This window comes from Haliaeetus albicilla, chromosome 5, assembly GCF_947461875.1.
Source record: "Haliaeetus albicilla chromosome 5, bHalAlb1.1, whole genome shotgun sequence".
NCBI classification, from domain to species: Eukaryota; Metazoa; Chordata; class Aves; order Accipitriformes; family Accipitridae; genus Haliaeetus; species Haliaeetus albicilla.
This window is the reverse complement of record NC_091487.1, coordinates 5,922,990-5,937,271: the sequence shown is the minus strand read 5'-3', so window position 1 is coordinate 5,937,271 and position 14,282 is coordinate 5,922,990.

Here is a 14,282-nt window from a genome sequence, read left to right as displayed (position 1 = left end):
AGCTTGTTTTCTTGTGCTAGCAGAAATTTTGATGCTGATTGCAGAGAGTCTCACAAACTCCCTCCACGTGCTTTGCTTTAATATAGCTCTTTCCTTTCTTATGACTTACATTCTCCATCATTCCCCAAGCAGTGCTGGGACGTTTCGTTTCGGTTATACACTAAATTCTTTAACTCTGCACGGACAGTTTCTGTGGTGGGCTTCATTTCGCAGAGTCACTGTTGGAGAAGCAAGAGGAGCACTAAACTGGTGCTGGCCACCTATATGGAATTACTCTTCCCTTCTCTTAAAAGAAGTAGTTGTCATTTTTATGTCTATTCACGAACAATTTCTAGATAAAGTCTTTTAGTTCAGATCAGAAACACACCAAAGTTGGGCTCCAGTAAACATTTACTTTTTTGTACGTTAGAGCCCCAAGAGAAGAGACTAGCCAAGAGTCATACCACTGTCCTGGTGGTCAGGATGCTCTGCTTTGGACACGGGAGATGGAAGTTTAATTCCTCACACCACATCAGGGAGATGATTTCCATGCCCAAGCCCAACTAACTAGCTTGTTGCCTAATTTTAGTATAGAGTTTATTCTCTGTTGGGAGCAACAGATTAATCCCAGGCAGGGAAGGATCATGTCCTAACATCCTACATGGATTGTGGTTTATCTTTGACCAGACCAGTTGCTTAATCCCTTTAATTCTACACCTTCTTTCCCCTTTCTGACCAGTGAAGACCCTTTGATGTGTCCATACATGAAGTGTACTGCAAAGGCATTAAGTGAAGCTTGCTGAAATCATGGATGCAGCCATATGATGTTGGGCTAATTAGGGTGGGCAAAGCACTGAACTAACGTGTCTGTCTTGCTTCCGAGACCCAAGCTCGCTCAGCCCGTGCGCAGCCTTGCATAGTACATCTGGTTCTGAGCATCCCATCTCTCAACATCAGCTCTCCCTATGCACTAGGTAGTGACCCTTGGAGCTCCATATCATAACGAGGATTTTGTGTGGCGGCAGCATGGCTAGGAGTGAGAATCCAGTCCCTACACTCAGTCCAGGGAGCTGCTGGAGCAGAGGCAAGACTCACTGGCTGGCTGTAGCAGAGAAAACCCTCTGGCTGTGTCACAGCTCTCTGGGTGCCATTTTCTGGCGTGATCCTGTGATCTTCCCTCTTCTTGTTGTGCCATCTTTCAGGTAAGAAGCACAGCCTCACGTCCGTGCCTTGCTGTCTGCGTATCGCCTGATGCAGACAAACAGAGAGCAGCCCCTGCTTCGCAGTATGACAAGGAAGCTTTGATCACTCAGACAAAATCAGGGTTAAAATGGAGCTCGAAGTCCCCTTCTCCTCCCCTTGCTCAGAGGTACTGTCTTCACCAGGGCTGTGGCTGTCTAGCAATTGGGGCTGTTGTGCCTTCAGCTACTGGTTTTGATCACCTTATGCTGCTGCTCATCTACCGCTCGCGGGGCATCTCCTGTGGCTGGCAGACTGGAACTGACAGTCTCTGGCTGCCGATGTTAATGCTGCTTTGTAGATAGGCTGCTAGGAGCCTCAGTGGTGGTTGGCACGAGGAATTTTTTTCTTGGGCAATACAAAGTGTCAGCTAGACAAGGATCCTCGCTGGAGCTGGTCTGGAGATCCAGTGGTCTCTCCTGTCTTCGCATCCTCTGTTCATGTAGCACCACCCTTTGCTGTCCAGGCTGCTGGAGTAGGTAGCTTACTCCCTGTAGATCTGAAATGAAAACGTATAATGAATATGAATCTGCTGCCCATGCCCCTGGCAATCTCTGCCTTCTAACAGCCCAAACTAAACACTTCTGAATGTAGTGGAGTGGAGTGTCTGCCTTGCTTTATTGTAGGATTGAGCTATGAAAGGAGAATTCACAAATAATGGGATACCTCTTGAAGAGGCTCTTGGATAAAATTGTTGGACATGTTTATAGAGGAAATGTGGAATTTTTTTTTTTTTTTTTTTTTGCGTAGCTAGCAGTGATACTTGTACTTGTATCACCTGTAACACATTGAGGATGAGGCTGGAGGGAGTATTTGCCTACAAGGAAAGCTGATTAACCTTCTCTGTCCATGCATCAGACCATTTAAAAGGATCTGCAGACCTACAGCTACTTACAAAAGAGAATAAACTTTTTAAGGGAGTTTATAAACTGAGGATTTATATAAAGATATTTTTTTTCCATGGTGACAATAACTGTCTATTTGGACAAGTCAGTTTGGTATTGTCCATCAAGGAGGAGAAACCTCAGGGACACAGGGTATCATCCTAAGAACATGCATGAGATCTGGCACCCTGTGAGGCTGAAGGTGGAAATGGCTGGGAGAAGTTTTCTGGCCTCTGCCGTACAATATAAATGCATCTTTTTTTACAGCTGAGGAAGCCTGAGGCAAGAGGAGTTGAAATTTGGCCTAAAGTCACACGGGCAGCCAGATGCTTCCCCTGAGTCACAAATCATGGAAATTACTGTGTTGCTTTCAGAGATTTTTGTTTGGAAAGTTTTTTGTTTAATCTTCCTTCAAGTGCCTATTAGGATATGATCCTAAAAGGTAGGCATTTATTAAGGGTGTCATCAAGGCTCCTTCTCTTCAGGGTGGCAAAAATGCAGAGCAAGTGCAAATGGTAAATAAAGGATCTTTAGATACTAATGAGGTGGTAAAATGTTAGATGACATTCAAAGGTAGTAAATACAGAAGAATGTATTGTTACAAAATATTCCTAAGTAGAAGCTCTAAGTTAGCTGCTACCATCCAGAAAAGAGCTTCAAACTATGGCAACATCTTTGAAAGCACTTTGAGACTCAGCAGTGCTCAAAAAGGAAAACAGCATGGGAAGGATTATGATGTAGGAATAAACAACAAATCAGAAACTATCACTTGGCTTTTTCTGCAGATCCACAGTGTGTCTGCAGTTACACTGTGTGCGGTGCTGCTCCCCCATCTCAGGCAGAACTAAAGGCACAGTGAAGAGATGGGCAAAGATATGGAACAACTTCTGTACAAGGAAAAGTGAAATAAATAAGACCCTTCAACCTGGAACAGAGATTAGCAGGGAGAGGATATAATCGTGTTTTGTAAAAGCAGCAGTACATGGAGATTTAAGGAAGCAGTTAAACATTGTTTCTCATAATGAAGAGACTAAGGGGCACTAACAAGTGGTCAAGTGGGAGGTTTTAAAGTAACAAAATAAATTTCCTTTCACAATATGCATTTTAATGTGAGGAACTTGTTGTTGTAAGACATTGTTTATAGAAAAGCCTACAGACATTCAAAAAATCGGGGAAGAAAAGTCCCTTTAGATGCAGCTTATCAATCACATGGAAAAATGTCATGCCACCCATCTGAGGCATTTGGACTAGGATGGGATGAAGCACCCTCTGGAACTGGTTATTTTTCTCCATTGATTACAGCAGGAATGTGAAAGTTCAGTTTAGGCTAGATGTGTACATTTTGGAAAGTTAAAGGAAGGTGTGATAATTCTTCTTACTCTTTCTGACAAGTTCTCCTTGGAACTGACTTGCACAAGGCTTGTAGGAAGATAAATTCTTTCAGGTACAAGGTGATGAGCCCGACTTGTGATCAAGTCAGCAAAAAGCTGGATTCTCTGGCTCCGCACTGGAAAAGCACAGGAACAGCAGTCGGTGTCCTGAAAAAATAAGAAGCAGATCCAGAAGGGAGCGGAGCAAGATGGGGTTGCTCGGAGTGGAGAAGGGGCAGGAGAGACAGTTCAGACCTTTGGTACACAACTGGCATTGATCATTGCTTACACTGAAAGGGAATTAAAAGTGCTGAAAGCCATGAGTGTTCCCTCACCTGTGATAATAATTCTGCGTATTACAGATTCCACTGGGTTTGTTTTGGTGTTTTTGTAACCTCTTAAGTTGCATTTTGAGGCTACTTTCCAAAGTGGTTGCTTGTATTTGTAGTTTGGTTTTGGGTTTTTTTTGGACACAGTCATGATGTGTCTTTCTAGCGCATCATTTCGCCTCTCGTGTTCTTCCTGTATCTCGCTGAGTAATGCTGTTGCAGAGCAAATGGTCTCTCAGGTGAACAGGAGAGCATGTGCACTAAGCAGTGGGCTGCAGTTCTGCTAAGGAGGTAGATTGAGAATTGGTCTAAGAAAGCAAAACCTTTGTTAGTGTTTCATTGCCAAGCGTGCCATGGCAAGGCAATCAAAGCAGGAGGAGGAATGATGGGCAAGTTTCTTATCCCACATTTTCCCATGCGGTTAGTGATTATCAGTGATTTAATTTGTGAGGTCCACTCAGACACCCTCTGGGCCTGATTTGTGGATGTCTTGAGCTCTCCAAGCTGCAACTGAAGCCATTGGGAATTGTGCTTTGAACATATAAAGCACTAAAATACAGTTAAATATCTGGAAAATTGGTGTCTCTGTCTCTGCACCTACTTCCCTGAGTGTAAAATGAGGGCAGCGAGGCCTTTCGACGTTAGCAGTGTGATGTGAAGATGAAGTCAAAAAAGTGACTTTTGCACTTTGCAAAACTCCCAGTTTCTCCTGTGATGAGTGTCCCAGAAAAGTCCCACAGGGAATTATTCATATTCTATTCAGTGCAGAGGTTTGGTCCTGTGCAGAAAATAGGGGTTCAGCTCTCACACGGACTAATGAGTGTGGAAAAATCGTGACTTGGTGTCTTGTCCCCACTGTGTCAGCTCCTCCAGGAGGTAAAAGACTTGCAGGAAAAATAATATGCAGTCATTTAATGCAATATGGGCTTGAATTCAAGGGGATAAGTTACAGCTAGATTTGTGGTTGTGCTACTTAGTAAGTCCTAGAGAGGTGAGAGGGGATGTGTGTGGTAGGAAGAATGGGGATGGCTCTGTGTCCAAGTCAAGGGGTAAAGAGATGATGATGATGAGGAGGAAGAACCATCCTTTGAACTAGGCATAAATAATACAGCTTTCAGAAGTGGGCCAGCTGTGCAGGGAAGGGGAGCTTGCCAGAGCCATTTCATCACAGCCAGCTTGGGTATGGGGCATGATTTCAATGGGTGGTTAAAAGTCACCCAGCACAGTCCCGATGGTACAGACAACCTTTAGTCTGGTGTTTCTGAACTTTTTAGTGCTTGACTTTGTAACATTAACATTAATGGTCTCTGTTTTCAATGTAATAAATTGAGAGGTCGCAACAGAAGTTTCAGATACACATGACATCTCCTTGAAATAGAAACATGTGATTTATACCACAATCAAATAGCTAGCAGGGAGGTAATTTATTACAAACAAAGGAAGATGACTGGAAGGACTTATTATTCACACCAAAAGATAGGAAATGCTTATTACTGCTCTAAATTTCAATAGTATAATAGTCACAGCCCTGGGATTAGTGAATTTATTTCTTTTAGAGATTATGATAGCAAATGTGTCAGTTCCATGTTACACTTCAAACAGAAACCCAGCACTGCCCTGGCTGTGACAGGAGAAGGCTTCCTGCCCTGCAGCGTGACTTCTGCCAAATACCATTGGGCTATCACATATATATTTGAGGAAAAAAAAGCCCTTCTATAGAGCCAGTGTTCTGTGGCACTCTTTCAAGTAGATCTCAGTGCCACCCCAAGTACCATTTTTGTCATTGAAAACTGATGTTGCCAGCAGTGTTTGATATGAATTGAGTATTTCTTCTTTTTGAGTAAAGTACTGAGTTCTCATAAAGATAAAGACTCAAATAGTGCAAGAGGGAGCAGCAGAAAATTAATCACCACCAGACACTGAAAACATTGTTCATGGCAAGTTGTGGTACTGCAGAAAACAGAAAAAAGTACTACAATTTAAAAAGAATATATTTAGCTAAAGACATTAACAGCTGGCTCTGTTCCTGATGAAAGATTTAATAATTTATGTGATGAATAGCAAATAGTTTTGATGTTACCTGGGTCAGTATTTCAATATGACAGCTCCTTCTGGCTGCAGAATATGTTGGTCTGTGCTGATATTTGACAAGTTCTGTTAGATACACAAGCCAAACTGATCAGGTAAACACCAAAGACCATGTTTAAATTACTGCAATGCAGTATGTGGGATTGTTAAAGGAAGAACCATATTGCCATTTTCTTTCTGTCCCTATAGGTCACATTTGATTACATCTTGCATAACAAAACTGAAGTAACTAGAATTGGAATGGGGTTTTGTGGTAAAGAGGGAGAAAGGAGATTTTTTTTAACAACACAGAATCTAGGACAAATTCCCTGGTGCTCCTTGTTGGATGGACTCTCTGTTGCGGGGGTCTTTTTAGGTACAGAGTGGCTACAGATAGAGCTGATTGTCCAACCTGTGAGGAAGACTTGGCTGCCATGACCTCTTGAGATGCTGTTTTAGGTGCAGCTTTCAATGGTTTTATGATCCCTGGGGATCTTGAAGACAGGAGTAATCCTCTGGCATGCTAGTATCCGGAGACGTACACCTGGTCCAGGTCTCTGGAAGAGACATCCATGCCTGTGCTTAGTGGTAATGGGCAACATGCCTAATTTTCTACCTGATTTTAAACAGATGTGTGGCATTTGACAAACATGGCATAAGAGGCTTTATTACAAATGAAAATATCAGACTGAAAGGATTGTGCTTGTTAGCAGTCTGGAAAGCTCTTTAAATACAATGTCAAGGAGAAGGGGAGAATGAGATGTGTACACCGGGATCCTACCTCTAGTGGTTGAAGCACTAAAATGAAACAAGCAGCAGGCTAGGCGATCTTGAAGGAAGAAATGTGGTGATACACGTGAATTTTGAAATGCTTATTGAAAGCAGGAAAAAAATACCAGCAGAAAAGTTTGGGTTGCAGCAGGTCTCTTTATGGATACAGAAATAAATCTCCAAATAGCAGAGCTCAAGCAGAAAGTTCAGAGGCAGCCATAAAACATGCAGTGCCATCTGGGAACAACTTGGATTTAATTAGAAAACTGTTTGCAAAAGAGATCTGCTGTCCCTCCCAAGCTTTCTCCTTGGACACAATGATAGATCTATCTCCAAATAGCAGAGCCAGGCTAGGTGTTGGAAAACAGAGCACTTGAACAGCTTTGCCTTTGGTACAAAGTAATGGCTAAAAAATTGTACCAGCAGAGGGAGTGGGACACCAGATTTTTTTTTCCTACATATGTATCTAATCCAAGGAGTTTCCAGAGAGAAACCAGATGTTAAAAAACAGACTTCACCCACTGATCCTTTAGAGAAAGTGTTAGTTGATGTAAGTTTTCTCCCACGACTATGAAGCAGCTGCAAAGGCAGAAAAGTAAGGTCTCCAAATATGCATTGCAGCAAATATTATGGAGAAGCTCACAATGTTTTTAGGGTACTGGCCAGACCCTTCCAGTTGTGTTTTTAATGTCCTGTCATGAGAGATCCCAGATTTGAGCCATATGACAGAAACAGGACTGAATACTCTGGATAATGGAGCTGCAATATGTGATGAGACCTGGATAAGGAGGCTGGGTCAAGTTCACTGCGTTCTTTGGGGGAAGGTGGCTGGAATCTTACGGCAGGGTCTCTGGGCGTGATGCAGTGTTGCTGCAGGGACTACATATGCAGCATCAGCAGCAGATCACAAGTCCTACATGTCCATTTGTGGGGCAGAAGAGAGTTCACAGTGCTGGGCTGCAAATATGGTGGGTATGAGCCCAAAGAGGAGGGTGCGTGGATCTCCAGCCAGATCTGTCACAAGATAAAGGTGCAAAAACATGACAAACCTGACTGGAGGAAATCCAGGGAATCTGAATTCATGAGGTCCTTCTGGAGAGGGGTCAGGGATGTCAATGCTGCTTGGCGATATGACAAAGTCAGTGTGCTGAGGCTGGGCAGTGAAGACCAATTGCAATCTGCTTGACTTAGCCCAGCATGGTAAACAGATGGAAAGAAAAGGATAAAAAAACAACTTCACCTTCACAGACAGTTCACGCCATAAAAACCTCATTCCCAAAAGCAAAAAGGCTCAGCTTGCAGTTGTACTCCTCCGAATGGTGATGTACCCAGCCTCCTGAGGCTAGTGGAGAAAGCAGAGCACAGCTAAAGGTCCTGTCCCAAGCCTGGGAGTCCTTGCTTTCTCCACTTAATTTACCTTTCTGACTGGCCAGCATGTTTTCAAGGGAGATACGCATGCACGCACACACACATGCGCACACTTGCTCAGCGAATCTGAGTGCTTGCTGCTGGGCTGTGTTGAGTTGTACTGCCCTATACCCTCCCAGGTGCAATTCAGATAACTTCAAAGCATGCAGTCAGCAAATCCGTCAGCCTTGGGACAATGCAACAGCCTGCCTTTCTGCCTCCTGGAAGTATATGTGACTCAGAATGAAACATCCCTGCTTTTAGAAGCATCAGGATGACTTTTTTTCCCCAAGTCAAGGCACAGAGATATTTAGTGGTGACACTGAGGGCTTGATTCACACAAAACTTCAGAGCCATTTGGGATGTGCTATAAAACACTTCATGGCCTCCAGCTGCCAGCACAGAAACATACCATCTCCTTAGATCCTCTGGTATACCTACCAGTGCTCTGCAGTTTTCTCGAATGCCACATGGCATCTTAAATGGCACCAGATGTTGTTGATGTTCAGGTCAATGAATTGAGCCCTGACTTGCCTTAAGAAGTGGAGAGGACTCACATTAAGAAGCCTTCTGGAGTGAAAGTGCAACCTGTGTGATGGGAGACTGGGCAAAAAGGGTCCTTGGCAAGTAGCTGTGAGCTCTTGTCCTGAGAGCTGGGACTGGAGAGTCTGAGGGGCACACACGGCTGTATTACCCAGCTGCTCATGCCCGAGCTGGAGATGATCAGTAAGGCTACTCCTCTCTTTAGGCACCAGGTACAGATTCAGTCTAGGACACCAGAAGGAGCTGAACCTCCATGCTTCTATAGCATATTGATCTGAAGGATCTGTGAAAGCCAGGGGACAGGACTGAATTTATTGCTGGGGCTAAGTCACATTGCTTGTTTTAATCTCCATACTTTTGGGAGTGAGTCCGGAGAGGAGATCACTTTCTCCAACAGCACAAGATATGTCAAAAGGAAGGAGGTAGAGGAGGAGATCTTTCTTTTTGGCTTAACTGGGCAGAGCATGGAGCAGCCTAAAGGAATTGATTTGATGTAGGCAGGGAGAAGTGTGGGAAGGAAAAGCTGAAGACAGACTAGACAGCTGCTGCTCAGATAATACCTTATGTATCACTGGGAGTGTTAAGGGGTTATAGAACTGATCTGAAGACACCAAAAATCTTTACAGTGATGTCAGACAATCAGGCCTCATTCCATCATCATCTTTTCTGTCTACACAGAGAGCAAATCTCTGCCACCAGGAGGTAGTAGAGATTTTTGAGTTTTTCATGCCACTTTTCATGAACTCTTATCTCCTCAAAACACCATCTGGGAAACTTCATAGGTGCAAATGTACTGAAAGAGCCAGGACTTTATTATCTGCAAGAAAGCTGCTTAGTAAAACTGCCCAGTGTTGCAGATTTCTTGTGTGTGTTACACAGAGTGTTGCTCATTGTGGGTCCTGCTGTGCTTCCTACTGATGTCAAAAGCAATTGAAAAACTGGCATAGACGACTGCAGGGCAGAGGAGGTTTCTGACACTGCATCATGAGCTCAGTATTGTCCTGACCACCAGCTATCCGGACACTTCCATGTCAGTGCATCAGCCTGTTCACTTTCGAATGACACCAGCCTCCAAATCCAGGGACAGGGAAAAGCACATAAAATCTTACCAGATGCTCAGGAAATCAGTGTGGGTCTCATCACAGCTGAGTCCTGAGTCACAGGGTAGAACTCCAGTTCCTCCATGCCTCCTGAATGCTGAAGACTGTTCAGAGATCAAATCCTGGTTAGAATGGGAAGGGCAGGCGTTAGCAGGAAAGTGGTTCCTTGGAAATACCATCATAGATTTATTCCAAAAAGTACCTTGTTTTCCGTGCAAATAATGATTTCCTTTCCCTATCCCCACCACTGCAGTCAGACTGGAATCTGAAAGTGCAGCCGGACTTTGTCCACCCCAATTCTCACTGCTCCCAAGAAAGATCTTCTGATGGTGTACATGGTCACAGCTCTACTGAAAACAGTGTAAGAACCTAGCCGTGGCCATTCATCGTTCTCAGACCTTGCTGAAGAAGTGGGATTTGAAAAAGTAGAGCAATGTGTGTAAACCAGTCTATCAGCTGAACTCTAGCCATCAAAGAAGGAAGACAAAAAGCATGGTCAGTACCTCACAAAAATGGGACTCGGCCCATCTTAAGTGATGTAAAACACAGTAGCCATGTACTGTTTGGATTTGTATGGAGTTCTGTAACTGTTATTCTTTTTTTGTCATTGAAACTGAGGAGAGGTGCCTTGGATGACCTTTAGGGAGCGCATACCTGCAACAACCAGTTGCAATTTGGACTGAGTCTCTTCTCTGTCTGTTTCCCCTCTTTGAAACAGGCACCAATAAATTGGCAGTGCTACTGCTAAATAAATGTTTCCAGGAAATGTTTGAGAGCATGGACTCAGGGGAATAACTACCTCCCTTTGCTATTTGGAAACAAAAATGATGAGTGCCCTGAAAGCTTCCTTTCTTGCTAGCTTTAGTTAGAATAAATGTAGAGAGCTGGGGGCTTGCATTTTTATACATCCTGGGGGCAAATGCTAACTACCCCTCTGTCTCCTAGGGCTGTCAAGTGGACCAGAGCATGGACGTATTTGTACAAATTGCTTTGTAGCATGGGGACTGTTTAAAGCTGCGCTGCTGTCTGGACTACAGGTGCACAGTAAGAAAAATTGTGCATAAGCCATTTCTTCAGGCACTGCCCATGGAATGGGTGAGCTCAGCCCTGGCAGTGTCTCCTCTCACCTGCTGTCCTGCTGCAGGCTCAGAGCGTGGGTGAGCTCTAAGGGCTGGGAATAAGCTGTTCCCGTTCCAGGAGTGAAAACCACAGCCTGGTTTGGGATTTGTCTTGCTCAGATTGTCACTGTTCCAGTGTCTGCATGGACACATCTTGCTTGACGGCCTCCTCCTTTTTCAAAATTTCTGTTTCTTTCTGTTCTTTCCTTTCCTGCTCATTCCCATTTCTGTTCCTTGTTCTTCAACATTGTTTTTTTTCTAGCAGCTTTCTCCTCCATCCTTAATACCGTCTTTGTGTCTTAGTTTCAGAATGAATTGATTGTTTCTTGTTCTTCCTCCCTTCAATGAAATCAACTGGTATTAAAAAAGCTGCCTAGCTCATTGCCAAATCAAAACCTTTTAATATCTGGTGATGCTCTGAAATATTTTGGAACTGGACTTCAAATTTTGTTCCAAGCTGGAATCTCCCCAGTTTTCAAACATAGGGGAAAAGCTCTTAAAACCAAGCTGCCAGCTTCAGGCATCTTTACACTAAATGGTTTCATATTCTCAATGAGTCCTTTTTGACCTTGATGTCAATGGAGAGACTAGTCCATCCTTCATGCCTAGTGTGTGTGAGGCAGAGTGAGCAGGAACTGGCTATGCTCCAGTGACTTTCACGGCTACCACTTAAGAGGACAATTAGAGGAACTTTAAATGCTACAGACTTTCTTCTCCCTATCTGTGGGTCCAGCTTCTTCATGTTTATGCTAGCTTTACACCAGCATGATGTGTCTGAGAGGAGAACTGAGCCCATAACATGCAAAATAATTTTCTCCAAATGACAAGAGAAGTCCTATTTGCTATGACTTTTTAAAGATTCTTGTGATTTTGCAGTCCAAGCCAAAGCGACACGTTCTTGTTAAAACAAACAAACAAAAAAAACCCCCCAAAGTATATTGGAATGAAAACAGTTAATTTGGAATGATCAACTTGTCATTAATTTTTCACTTGAAAGAGTCACTTGGCATTAAACATTCCTTGCTGTAGCTGTTTTTTTTCTTTTTTTCACATGTTCAGAGGCTCATAGGTAAGCTGCATTTAGAAAGTAATGGGCACTGACAGACCAAAGCTGCCTGTGTTTCTTACAGCTCGCTCCCGATAACAGCTTAGGTCAGAACCTCCTCAAAGAGATGAGACAGCAGGATTGGCAGCAACCTCTGCTCATGAACAGAAATCGCCCCTTTCTCTCACCTCAGGTGGACTGGGGACGTACGTGGAGGAGGATGAAGTAAAGAAGGAGAAGGACAGGGAACTGCATGGGAAACAGGAGAACTGGGTTGCATTCCTCAAAGCCTGCGGTTGATCTGCTTTAGGATCTCAGGCAATCACTTCAGCTCTAAGCATTTTTGCTACCACTCTTGCCCCATGTCTTCTCCTAAATCCTTTGGGCCTTTTGTCCAATGTGGGGACCTACTGAGCTGTCACCGTTGGGTCTTTAGGGTATCTTGCGACATAGATAAGGAACTGAACGGGAGGAAATGATGCCTCTTGCCTCACGGAGAAAGAACCAGAGTTGATGCGGTCAGAAAACAGGCAGGTAAGGAAAGGTCTGCTTCTTCAGGCTCTACTCATGTGAGGATACTTGCTGTTTCATGACAGCACCATCCAGTGGGATTTGAAAGGCAGCTGTGAAATATACCCAGACTCTTGTTCCTTTCTATCTGAGGCTGTCTGGGAAAGCTGTGAGCAGCAAAAAAGACACTGGGACTGTCTGTCTGCAGAATCAGCAGGATGATCGGGAGACATTTACATTGTTCTCTCACTCGAGAGGCTATTTTTGCAAACATATGGCCTGGAGTTAAATATGTTTTTTTGAAAAACTGTGGCCAAATTCTGTGCCATTAGTGGTGTAAGTCTCTTTCTTTCTCTAGCGAAAGATACCCATTTGTAGAGTCTGGGGGAAATTCAACCTGTACAACAAGCTCCAGGTTAAATTGATGCTTTTAGAGCTCTCTTCTGGATCAACCCTTAGATTTTAGTCACAGAGTGGTAAATGCACAAATCTCTCTGCAAAAATCACTTTAGCGTATTTATGCAGCTCGTGACTTTGATGGGCCTGTTAACTTGAAAAGATGAAACAAGTCCCCATGTGCCCCTAATCATATAAGTGTCTTTTTCTTGGTAATAAATGGTAGTTCATACATCTTACTCAGCTAGGCTTCCTCTGCACTCCTTTAACTGTAACTTGCAAAAAGCCTAACTGCAGCAAAAGCAATCTGCTTGATTTTTCTTAAAAGAAAAATTGTTAGTGTAGTAAGAATTCAGAAACAATACAAAGCTGCAATTCATTATAAGCTTTCAAAGAGACAAGAGGGTACCACTGTGCATCTATTGCATAGAGTGATGTTGGAAGGCAACCATAGTCAGGAGCAATTTCAGGAATGGCTTTGCTTGTATTACCATCTAGTGATGTTTAAACATGCACAGCATGTCCTTGAAAGCCTAGGGATAAAAGGAAGAGAGGAGATGAAAAATTAAGCCAGAACTAAGGTGTTTGGAAAGAATTTGAAGCTTAGAGTTGTTCCTGGGCACATTACTTTAACCTTCAAATGAACCAGTCATTTTTTCCTTCTCTTCAAAGTAACACTTTTAAGTCCCGAAATTTGACTTTGAAGCTGAGATCAATGCTGGTAATGTTCTCATAACACCAACTCCCACTGGAGGTGAAATTGGGAAGGGGGGGACTTGTGGTTTATTCAGAGATTCCACACAACACACCAGGCAAGTGATTTTTGCATCAACTGTGCTTCCCTAACTAGGACAGAGAATTTTAATCTTGCAGAAGGGGTTAGAGCCTTACCAACTACTACTGACCCAGCACCTCTCAAAGCCAACTAATACATGGTCTGGCTCTCAGCTGCTTCTGTCCCAGTCTGTGAAAACCTGGAGGGGTGCAGGCTGCTTATAACACTCCACAGATCAGAAGTAAAAAGAAAATGTCTGTTGTCAGTTGGTGTAAATTCGTCATGCAGGAGTCTGTGCTTCCGTTGGACAAATACAAAAAAATCTATACATTGAAAAACATTAAAAGTCACTAATCTTGTTTCATAGCTAGCCTAAAAGGGGATGAAGAAGCTGTGAAATGAGCTGTGCCTTGAATTCCTGAGTTGTAGCTGGTTGATCTGTCACTGATTTGTAACTGCCCTTAGTATTACCTAGCAGCATGGCAGGAGACAAGAAATCAAGATCAAAAGAGTATTTATTTAATATCTTAAGTGCATTTATTATATCTGAATTCATACACCAGAAAACGTTGATCTTCAAAGCACCGAATGAATACTAACCAGCTAATGACTCCCCATGCAAAGCCACAGCAACGGCTATTTTTAATACATCTATTATTTGTTTGTGCTCATAAAAGGCTGTTTTGTGCCATCAGCTTATTTAGCCAAGCACAGAAGGGAGAAGAATGAATGTGAACAGAGAAGGAAGC